The 11,210-nt window shown below is 34.9% G+C and overlaps 1 pseudogene; it reads left to right on the top strand.

Moving 5' to 3' along the window:
* The first annotated feature begins 2,205 nt into the window (after positions 1-2,205).
* Positions 2,206-3,945, top strand: LOC123950455 (annotated as a pseudogene).
* The last annotated feature ends 7,265 nt before the right edge of the window (positions 3,946-11,210 follow it).

Below are 11,210 nucleotides of genomic sequence, written 5' to 3' on the forward strand. Positions count from 1 at the left end.
AAATATTTTGAACTGAATGCTAATGAAACAAGAACCTTACACAATTATTAGAAAGAAGCAACAACAGAACTCAAGTGTCAATTGACCTTATACAAATTTTTATCTTAAATGTGAGATGAATTTCTGCCTCTTCCACTTCCTCTTGCCATCTCTTCTCATAGTTTCCTTTTCCTCTGCTTCCTGAACTTGTTTCCTCTGAAAACCATCAAATGGGGCCAAGCAATATTGGTATCCTCATTTGAGGGAAGAGATGGGGAGTTGAGGTAATGTCCCCAGGCAGGATATCAATGCTTGAGCCTCTAAGGAATGAGTCCAGTGGTGAAGTTGTACAGTCTGACCTGTAAACTATGCCATAGTTTGATATGTGTTGATGACTGAGTTGGTTATGGAGATCACTGGGAAAGAGGCATCTCCTATATGGGTCAGAACCCAAGTGGAACAGAGGAGAGGAGGACAATGACAGTGAGGAAGGGACTGTTCCCATACAAAGAAACTAAAATAAGTAAATATATTAAGGATAATGGGATCCAGACTTCTCAATATTGAGCAATGAAGTTAAAGATACAGAAAGTAAAAAAGAGAGAATGAGAGAGAGGGAGAGAGAGAAACTTAGAATGACTCTTAGCAGTTGGATTGAAATTAAAGACACCTTTATGAAATCATGATTTTCAACACACACAGATAGAGAAACAACTAGAGGTAAATGTGTTCACCATGTATGCATGTGTAGGTGTACATATGTATAGCATTAATTCCCTAACTGTCCACTGAGGTGCCTAGAAGTAACAACAGATCAATAGTAGCAGATATATTAAATACTTATATCTGGGCTTCTAAATACAGTTTGCCAAGAAAAGGAACAAAGAACCAAATTTAAAAACAAATAAATAAAATATTTGAACAGACATCTCACAAAGGACAATATTCATATGGCAAACAAGCACAGGAAAAGTTCTAAACATCCCTAGTATTATGGAGACATGAATTAAAACCACAAATGAGATATCACTGCACATCTATTAGAGTGGCTAACCCTCATGTTGACAAGGATTTGGAAGAAATGAAATTCTCATCAACTGCTCTTGAGAATATCAATATTTTAAGCATTTTTTAAAGATTTTATTTATTTGACAGACAGAGATCACAAGCAGGCAGAGAGGCAGACAGAGAGAGAGAGGGGATCTGGCTCCCCGCTGAGCAGAGCGCCTGATGCTGGGATCGATCCCAAGACCCAGGCGCCCCTCAATATTATACGCATTTTTTAAAAGAATTTAAATGTTCTTAAGATGTTTGGTATGGGGTGTCTGGGTGGCTCAGTGTGTTAAAGCCTCTGCCTTCGTCTCTGGTCATGATCCTAGGGTCCTGGGATCGATTCCCACATCCTCTGCCTGCCTTTTTGCGTCTGTCAAATAAATAAATAAAATCTTTAATAAAAAAAAAGATATTTGGTATGTATCTTCAGTGGGATCCCGCTGTTCCATTCCTAAGTATTTACCCAGGAAAAATTAAAGCATATATTCATGCAAAGACTTTTGTGTAAATGATCATAACGACTTTATCTTCTGTGGCCAAAAACTAGAAGCAATCCAAATGTCTTCACTTTATTAAGCTTTAAAGATACTGTGTTTTTTGTATAGACTGAAGATTTGTACAACAATGTGTGGAGCAAGATTATCTGTGCCATTTTACCAACATCATTTACTCATTTTATTTCTCTGGGTCACATTTTGGTAATTTTTCCAATATTTATAACGTTTTTTAAAGATTTTACTTATTTATTTGACAAAGAGAGAGAGAGATTGCAAGTAGGCAGAAAGGCAGGCAGAGAGAGAGGGGGAAGTAGGTTCCCTGCTGAACAGAAAGCCTGATGTGGGGCTCAATCCCAGGACCCTGAGATCACGACCTGAGATGAAAGCAGAAGCTTAACCCACTGAGCCACCCAGGTTCCCCCTAAATATTTATAACTTTTTAAGTATTATTACATTTGCTTTGGTAATCTGTGATCAGTGATCTCTGCTGTTACTATTGTAATTTTGGGGGGTGACACAAATCACACCCATATAAGACAGTAAACTTAATAAATGTTGTGTGTGGTCTGACTGCTCTACTGACCAGCCGTTCTTCCATCTCTCTCTCCTTCTCTTCAGGCCTCCCTATTCCCTGAGACACAACAATATTGAAATTACTCTAATTAGTAGTCCAACAATGGTCTCTAATTGTTAAAGTAAAAGGTAGAGTTGCTTGTCTCTCACTTTAAATCAAAAGACAGAAATGATTAAGTTTAGTGAGAAAGGCATGACAAAAATTAGGACAGGTCAAAAACTTTACCTCTTGGCCAAACAGTTGGCCAAGTTGTGAATGCAAAGAAAACGTTCTTGATGGAAATTAAAAGTGCTACTCTAGTGAACACATGAATGATAGAAAGTGAAATAGCCTTATTGTTGATATGGAGAAAGTTTGAGTGGTCTGGATAGAAGATCAACCCAGCCACAACATTCCCTTAAACTCAAGCCTAATGCAGAGCCAGGCCCTTATTCTCTTTAATTCTATGAAGGCTGAGAGAGGTGAGAAAACTGCAAAAGAAAAGTTTGAATCTGGCAAAGACTGCTTCATGAGGGTTAAGGAAAGAATTCATCTTTATAATGTGAAAGTGCAAGACGAGGTGGCAAGTGCTGATGTAGAAGACACAGCAAGATCTCCAGAAGATCCAACTGATCTCATTAATGTATATGGCCACACTAAACAACATATTTTCAAAAGTAGGCTAAACAACATTGTATTGGAAGAAGATGCCATCTAGGACCTCCATAGCGAAAGTGAGGTCAATGCCTCACTTTAAAGTTTCAAAGGACAGATTGACTCTCTTATTAGGGGCTAATGCAGCTGGTGGCTTTTACACTGAAGTCAATGATCATGCTCAGTGATCATTCTGAAAATCCTGGGACCCTTAGGAATTCTGCTAAATCTACTCTGCCTATCATCCATAAATAGAACAACAAAGCCTGGATGATAGCACATCTGTTCAAAACGTGGTTTACTAAATGTTTTCAGCCCACTGTTGAGACCTACTGCTTAGGAAGAAAAGATTCCTTGAAAATATTACTGCTCATTGACAATGCACCTAGTCACCCAAGATGTCTGACAATGATGTATGAGATTAATGTTGGCATGCATTTTAACCCAAAATTCTTTCTGAAGCCCATGGATCAAGGATTGCCTTCACCTTTTAATTCTTATTAAAAAAATACATTTTCTAAGGTTACACCTGCCATTGGTAGTGAATTCCGTTGGATCTGGGCAAAGTAAATTAAAAAACTTCTAAAAAGGATTCACCATTCTATATAGCACTAAGAACATCTGTGACTCATCAGAAGTTAAAACATCAACATTAACAGGATTTTGGAAGAAGTTGATTCTAGCCCTCATGGACGACTTTGAAGGATTCAAGACTTCACTGGAATAAGCAATTGCAGATGAGATAGAAATACAAGAGAACCTAGAGTTAGAAGTGGAACCTGAAGATATAAGCAAATTGCTACAATCTCATGATAAAACTTTAATGAAGGAGCAGTTGCTTCTTATAGCTGAACAAAGAAAGTGGTTTCTTGAGATGGAAATTACTCCTGATAAATATGTTATGAAGGTTGCTGGAATGACAGCAAAGAACTTAGAATATTACATAAACTTAGTTGATAGGGCAGTGGCGGGATTTGAAAGGATTGACTCCAACGTCTTTGAAAGAAGTTCTATGGTGGGTAAAATGCTATCAAAATAGCGTCAGATGTTACAGAGTAATCACTTGTGAAAGGAAGAGTCAATATATGTGGTAAACTTCATTGTTGTCTTAAGAAATTGTCACAGCCACCCCAATCTTCAACAATCACCACCCTGATCAGTCAAGACATCACCTTGATTCAAGACTCTCCACCAGCAAAGAGATTCTGACTCATTGAAAGCTCAGATAATGGTTTGCCTTTTATAGCAATAAAATATTTCAATTAATTATTTTTAATCAAGTATATGGGCTGTGCCTCAACCCAGATATTTTCCTTTGTAAATTTATTCAAGGCAATAAGAGCACATTTCCACAAAATTGCACAAACACGCACACACACAATTTTGGTAGTGGCTTCTTTCATATTTGTCAAAAAAAAAAAAAAATAGAACAACCCAAATACACTTCGAGAATAGAATCAATAATCAAATTGAGGTACATTTATACAATGGAAGCTACTCAGAAGTGGGAAAAAAAAAAACAAACAAACAGCTACATAGGTAAAAACATGAATGGACCTCAAAAATATGATGAATGAAAGAATCAGACACAAGAATGCTTTCTCTAATTTCAATTATACGAGATTCAAATGGAGATGAAAATGATCTGTATTGATAGATATCAGAAGTGACTGTCCATAGGGAAGGGGAATACAAAGTTTTCAGGAATGATTAAAATATTCTAGGGTGCCTGGGTGGCTCAGTGGGTTAAGCCGCTGCCTTCGGCTCAGGTCATGATCTCAGGGTCCTGGGATTGAGTCCCGCGTCGGGCTCTCTGCTCAGCGGCGAGCCTGCTTCCCTCTCTCTCTCTCTGCCTGCCTCTCTGTCCACTTGTGATCTCTCTCTGTCAAAATAAAAAAAAAAAATGTTTAAAAAAAAAATATATTCTATATGAGGATTAGTGTATTAGCCAAATGAGCTATCCATTTGTCAAAACTATTTGAACAAAGTGCTTAACATTTGTGCATGTAACTGTGCATGAAATTGAAAAAAATAGACAATACAGCAGTCATATTCATATTGTTAATAATGCCTAAAAACTATATATAATTAAAATGTTTATTATAATAAAATGAATAAATAAATAGAAATATACTCAATGTATATTCATACAACAAATAAGAGTGAATATATTAAGTCTCCAAAGTGTGGCAATGAGTGAATCATAGAAATCTAAGAATGCCTAATGGAAACCAGGCTTGAAATAAAACATACACTATAGCTCTATTTTTATTAGGTTAATAAAAGATGGGAAAACATTCATGGTGTTAAAAATATGACAGCGGTTACCCTTGAGAGGGCTAGTGAATGAAGTGGAATACAACAGGAGCTTGGGGGGTTGGAGTAATGATTTATCTCTTCAACAGGGTGGTGCTTGCATGAGTGTTTTCTCTTTGTAAAATTCCAATGAGATGTGTACACTAATAATTTGTATAATTTTCTGTTTGTTATCCTTCAAAATAAGTTTGTTTTTAAAAAGGAGCAATAATTGTTTATTTTCTAATTTAAGCCCTAGTAGCAAATTAGTAAATAAGTTATCATGTCAAATTAATTAATTTAAAAAATACCCAGTAAGATCCTTTGAAGAAACAGAAAAGTGGTTTAACATTTAAAAACATATGAATGTAAATCCACATTAACATATTTATGAGGATTAATTATACAAGTATCTCAATAGATATATAAAAATAATTCAGTAAAATTCAGCACCCATTCATAGTAACAAAATATCTTAAGCAACATTAAAATAGTAGAAAATAATCTAGATCTTTAAAATTTTTAAATATTTTCTGTTGTTAAAGAAAATATGATAACAAAATTAAAGGTATAAAAATGGGAATGAATAAGTTACATCACTTTATGTAAAGATAATATAATTTAAAAACCTGGTAGAATTTATAATCCATTAGAATTAGTCAAGGAGTTCATCAGGATTGCCATATAAAATCAACGTATAAATAGTTATTATTATGTCTACCAAGAGCAAAAAGGAAGAAAAATTTAATTGTAAAAAAAATATATTATTCAAAATATTAACCAAAGTAACCAAAAGTAACCAAAAGTAACCAAAGTAAGGTACCTGGGTGGTTCAGTCAGTTAAGCATCCAACTCGATTTCAGCTCAGGTCACCATCTCAGGGTTGTGAGATGGAGCCCCACATTGGGCTCTATGCTCAGGGTGGAATCTGCTTGAGACTCTTTCCCTCTACCCCTCCCTTGTGCTCTGCAAATAAATAAATACATAAATAAATAAATCGTTTAAAGAATTAACTAAACTGTGAAGTACTTAGAAATTAATCAGATAAGATGTAAAAACAAGATGTTTTTAAACAAGATGATCTGTTGAAGAAACTAAAGGACCTGAATAAGCGAGATAGTTTCAAATGTGTATTTACAGGAAGGCTCACTGTTATAAAGATGTCAATTAATCTATAAATCCAGTATCATTCCTATTAAAATCCTAATAGCATGTGTCCATTGAAATTGAAGCATTCACCCTTGTATTTACATAAAAAAAAAAAAAGAATGGCACAGTTCTTCTGCCCATTTTTTAATGAGATCTTTTAGGATTTTTGTGTTGTCTAAGTTTTTTTTTTGTTTTTGTTTTTGTTTTGTTTTTTAAGTATTTAGGATATTAACACCAGATATGTCATTTGCAAATATCTTCTCTCATTTAATGCTTTTTCACTTCACTGATTGTTTCTTTTCCTGTGCAAAAGCTTTGTATTTTGATGTGCTCCTGATAGTTTATTTCTGCTTCTGTTTGCTTTCCTAAAGAGACATCCAAAATATATAGCTAAGACCGATGGCCAACAGCTTGTATTTTTTTATGAGTTTTATAGTTTCAAGTTACACAATTGAGTTTATTTTTGTTTATAAGAAAGTGGTCTAGTCTCTTTTTACAGGTAGCTGTCTAGTTTCCCCAACACCTTTTATTGAAAAAAAAAAAACTTCCATCTTTCCCCCATTTTATATTCTTGCTTCCGTTGTCATAGATTAATTGACCATATAAGCACAGATTTATATTTGAGCTCTCTATCCTATTCTCCTGATCTGTGTGTGTGTGTGTGTGTGTGTGTGTGTGTGTGTGTGTGTGTGTGTGTTTTGTCTGTCCCCATACTTTGAATACTATAAATTTGTAGTTTATCTTGAAATCTGGGATTGTGATACCTTCAGCTTTGTTTTTCTTTCTCAAGATTACTTCTTTGACTACTTGAGGTCTTTTTTGATTCCATACACATTTTAGAATTAATTGTTCTAGTTTTGCAAAAAAATCCTATTGGTATGTTTATAGGGGATTGCATTAAATCTGTAAATTGTTTTGGGTAGTGTGGATATTTGAACAATATAAATTCTTCCAGTCCATTAACATGGTATATATTTCAATTCATTTGTGTCATCTTCAGTTTCTTTCATCAATATGTTAAGTTTTCAGAGTACAGGTCTTTCACCTCCTTGAGTTTATTCTTAGGTATTGTATTCTTTTTGATTAAATTGTAAATGGAAAATTTCTTTCTTAATTTGTCTTTCTGATACTTTACTATTAGTGTATGGAAACACAATGCTCAAGAATTGACAATTTTAAATGGAAACACTATGTACTAATAGTATATGTCATCAAGAGTTTAAACCCACAATTAAAATAGTATAGTGTTTGGTATAGGGGGAAACAAATAAATAAATGGCTCCCCACTTATATGGGTGGTTGGGATATGATCGAAATACTTTATCAAATCAGTGAACTAAAGTTTTATTTTTCAATAGAGTAAAAGAATGTTACACTCAGAAACAGATAATAAAATAAGATTTGTACTTGTACAGACACTACCACTACTCCTCCCAGGTCCCCCAGGATCTCTTCTTATCATTTCTGCACTTTCGTCCTGAGGGCCAGTAATTATTTCTGTAGTACCCAAAGTCTGTGATTCTTTTTAAGTGGACTCTCCTTGGTCTCCAGGAGCTACCTTGCCTTTTTTGCTTCCTCCCCCTCAACCAAATCACACTTCAGCCTTTTACCCTTTGAAGCCAAACAACAGCAATGACAACAATAACAACAACAACATGTTCTACTACTTTTGGAGTTGCCTGAGTATAGTGCAGAATCGTCTGTAAACCAAGCCCAATTTTTCTCTGTCTCTGTCAACTGATTGTAGGAAATTCATAGTGAGGCCACGGAGGCAGTTTATTGATGAATGACTCTTGGCAATTTTTCAATGTAAATAATCATGATTTTAATTTCCAAGGCTCTCATTCTATGATTACTGGTTTTTCATGGCAGATTACTTTTGTTCTTTTTTTTTTTTAATTTTAGTTTATTATTCATAGTATCTTCTTGAACATTTTTGAAGACATTAGGTAGTTTTAAGCGTTCTTATGTTACCTGGATTTTTTTTTTATTCTTGATGCTTTTATCTGTTCTGTTGCTTTATTAATAATTTTCTATATTTACATGTTCCTGTAGTTCTATACTGTTAAATAGTTTGGAACATAATATTTAATATTTAAGTACATACATATGGTTTACATATCCTTCATTAGAAAAGTTACATTGAAATTACATTTCAGAAGTAGTAACTAGAGAATATCTTAATTATACAACAAATGGAGTCTTGAGCTATGGGGAAATAGAATTATCTTGGTTCTTAAGAACATTACACACCAGTTGGGAAAAAAAATAATAATGCCTTTAAAAATGTTAGTGACCCAAATGCCTTTAAAAATGTTAGTGGCCCAATTTTTTATCTTTTGTACTCCCCTAACCATCAAGTCATTATTTTCTCAACATATGTATTGCAAGGACTTCCTCCTGTTTCCCTATCTCAGTCAGTTCTCCTCTACATCCCTTTTACTGATCAAATTTATCTTAATTTTGGGTTCTGAACCTTGTGGCTTCTCTGTTTCTACCTAATAGACCCAATCCTTCAATAGGCATTCAAAATTTGGGACAGTTGTCAACAAATATTTTGAGAATTATAATAAACTTTTAAGCATGGTGGGAGTTAGAAAGATTTTATTTCACCCTAAATCCCCAAAGTGATCTTCATACAAATATAGTCAGATTAAATAATTGTTAATCCCATCCACCTCTAAAATGTTTCCTTGGGACTCCTGGGTCACTCAGTCGGTTAAGTCTGTCCTTGGCTCAGGTCCTGATCCGAGAGTCTGGGATCAAGCCCATGTTGGGCTTCCTGCTCAGTGGGGAGCCTGCTTCTTGCTCTACCCTTCCCTGATCCTGATTTCTCTCTTCCTCTCTCTTTCTGTTTCAAATAAATGAAATCTTAAAGAAATAAAAAATAAATAAATAAGTGTTTCTTTGGATCTTATCCCACAGAAGACTACCTGTACTGGATAGTAATAAGCATTTGAAAGAAAAAAAAAATAGGGAGAAGTTCTATAACTCAGCAAATACAGTAATTTCTATTACCATAGAAATTTTAATGCACATTGTAAAGGGAAGATGTGTTGTTCACATAACATTTGTAAAATTTATAAACCAAGCAAAGTTATTTCATGTCTTTTCATCCCTTAGTGAAAAGGGACAAACAGTGGTTTATAAACCATTTTACTCTGTTACTCCACATTTTTTTGGTAAGTACTGTACTCCCTTACACATATAAAATTTATACTTAAAATGTTCAACTACAGTTTAATTAGTTGTAAGAACATAAAATCCACACTGTAAAACTTGACATTAAAATCAACCTTGTTATATTATTTTTTTAAATACATTTAATAGATTCTAAATACCATTATGATTTGCTATCCATAATCTTCTACTTAAAATACACATGAGGGATGCCTGGGTGGCTCAGTCGTTTAACCACCTGTCTTAGGCTCAGGTTATGATCAAAGTCCTGGGATCAAGTTATGCATAGGACTTCTTGCTCATGCTCAGCCAGGATCCTGCTTCTCACTCTGTCTGACCCCTCTGCCAGACCCTGCTTGTGCTTGAGCACTCTCTCTCTCTGATAAATAAATGAATAAAATCTTAAAAAAAAGTACACGTGAACACAGACTTCCTCAGCAGTTAGAAATTTTATATCATTATCTATTTGAACTTATACTTCTTTTCTCCTTTCCAGCCCGAGTTTTAGTCTGATGTAATTTATCACACTTATTTTTTTACACCTATTTTTTTAAAGATTTTGCTTATTTATTTGGCAGACAGAGATCTCAAGTTAGGGGAGAAGGAGGCAGAGAGAGAGAGAGGAGGAGGCAGAGAGAGAGAGAGGAGGAAGCAGGCTCCCTGCTGAGTAGAGAGCCCGATTCGATTCGGGGCTTGATCCCAGAACTCTGGGATCATGACCTGAGCCAAACGCAGAGGCTTTAACCCACTGAGCCACCCAGGCACCCAACACCTATTTTCTTTTTATTCTAAAACATAATAAGTTCACTTTCCATCTCAGAAATCTAAAATAGCTCTCCATTGCCTGAGGGAAATCAAATTTTCTTGATGTGAAATTAACAATTCTGGGATTGTCAATATTTCCATCTTTATTCTACTACCTAATGTTTATTCTAAACACCAACACAAGCAGAAATCTCACTGAGTAATCAGCTACAGGATTTTTCATAATATCTATTTGGAGAAGGTAGAATTTCAGATAAACTTTGAAGATAGAACCGCTTTCAAATGTCAATGAACAAAAAGAAAATGAACTGATGGATTCAGAACCTGCACACCAGTAATTCTCAATACGTGTGAGTGTGGGGGGGATTTGTCCCTCAGGGTTTTTGACAACATTGGGCATGTATTTGGTTGTCACAGCTGGTGGGGAGTGTTAATTGGCATTTCCTGGGGTGAGGCCAGGTATGCTAGTAAATATCCTACAATGAAGAGCACAGCCTCCCAAACAAGGAATTATCCATCCCCAAATATTTATAGTGCTGAGGTTGAAAAACCGTGATACAGATAGTCACTAGCCTAGCAGACCTAGAGGTTAAGTCAGAAAATTTTGGTGGATTATGAAGGTTAGAATGAAGAATTAGGACTTTTGTATGCAGAGAGAAACAAAAGAAGTTTACTTGTCACTTGCTGAAAAGTAACGAATTTACTTGGTAATGAAAGACAGTCATTATGGATCTAATGGTGTGGATAATATTTAGCAAATCACTATTATGCAACTGTTTATTGCAGACTAAATAAAGATTGGATACAAAGCTAATTTGAATTTATTCACTCTGTTTTTATCATGTTTTGTCACTCATAGTGGTTTCAAACAGATTTTTCCAGTGAGATTTCACTATCTATTGAGAGTAGGACATCCGGGTAATTCAAGTTATTTATCTTCTTTAGGTTAGGCAAAGTGGCACTGTGATATGTTTTATCCAATGAAATGGGAGCAGAGTGAAGCATGCCTGTTCAGATGGAAAGCTTTTAGATATTATTATATAGTTCTCCATGTTCTCTTTCTTCTCTTGCCATGTGACACAGAT

The sequence above is a fragment of the Meles meles genome, chromosome 9 (genome assembly GCF_922984935.1).
Source record: "Meles meles chromosome 9, mMelMel3.1 paternal haplotype, whole genome shotgun sequence".
Classification (NCBI taxonomy): domain Eukaryota; kingdom Metazoa; phylum Chordata; class Mammalia; order Carnivora; family Mustelidae; genus Meles; species Meles meles.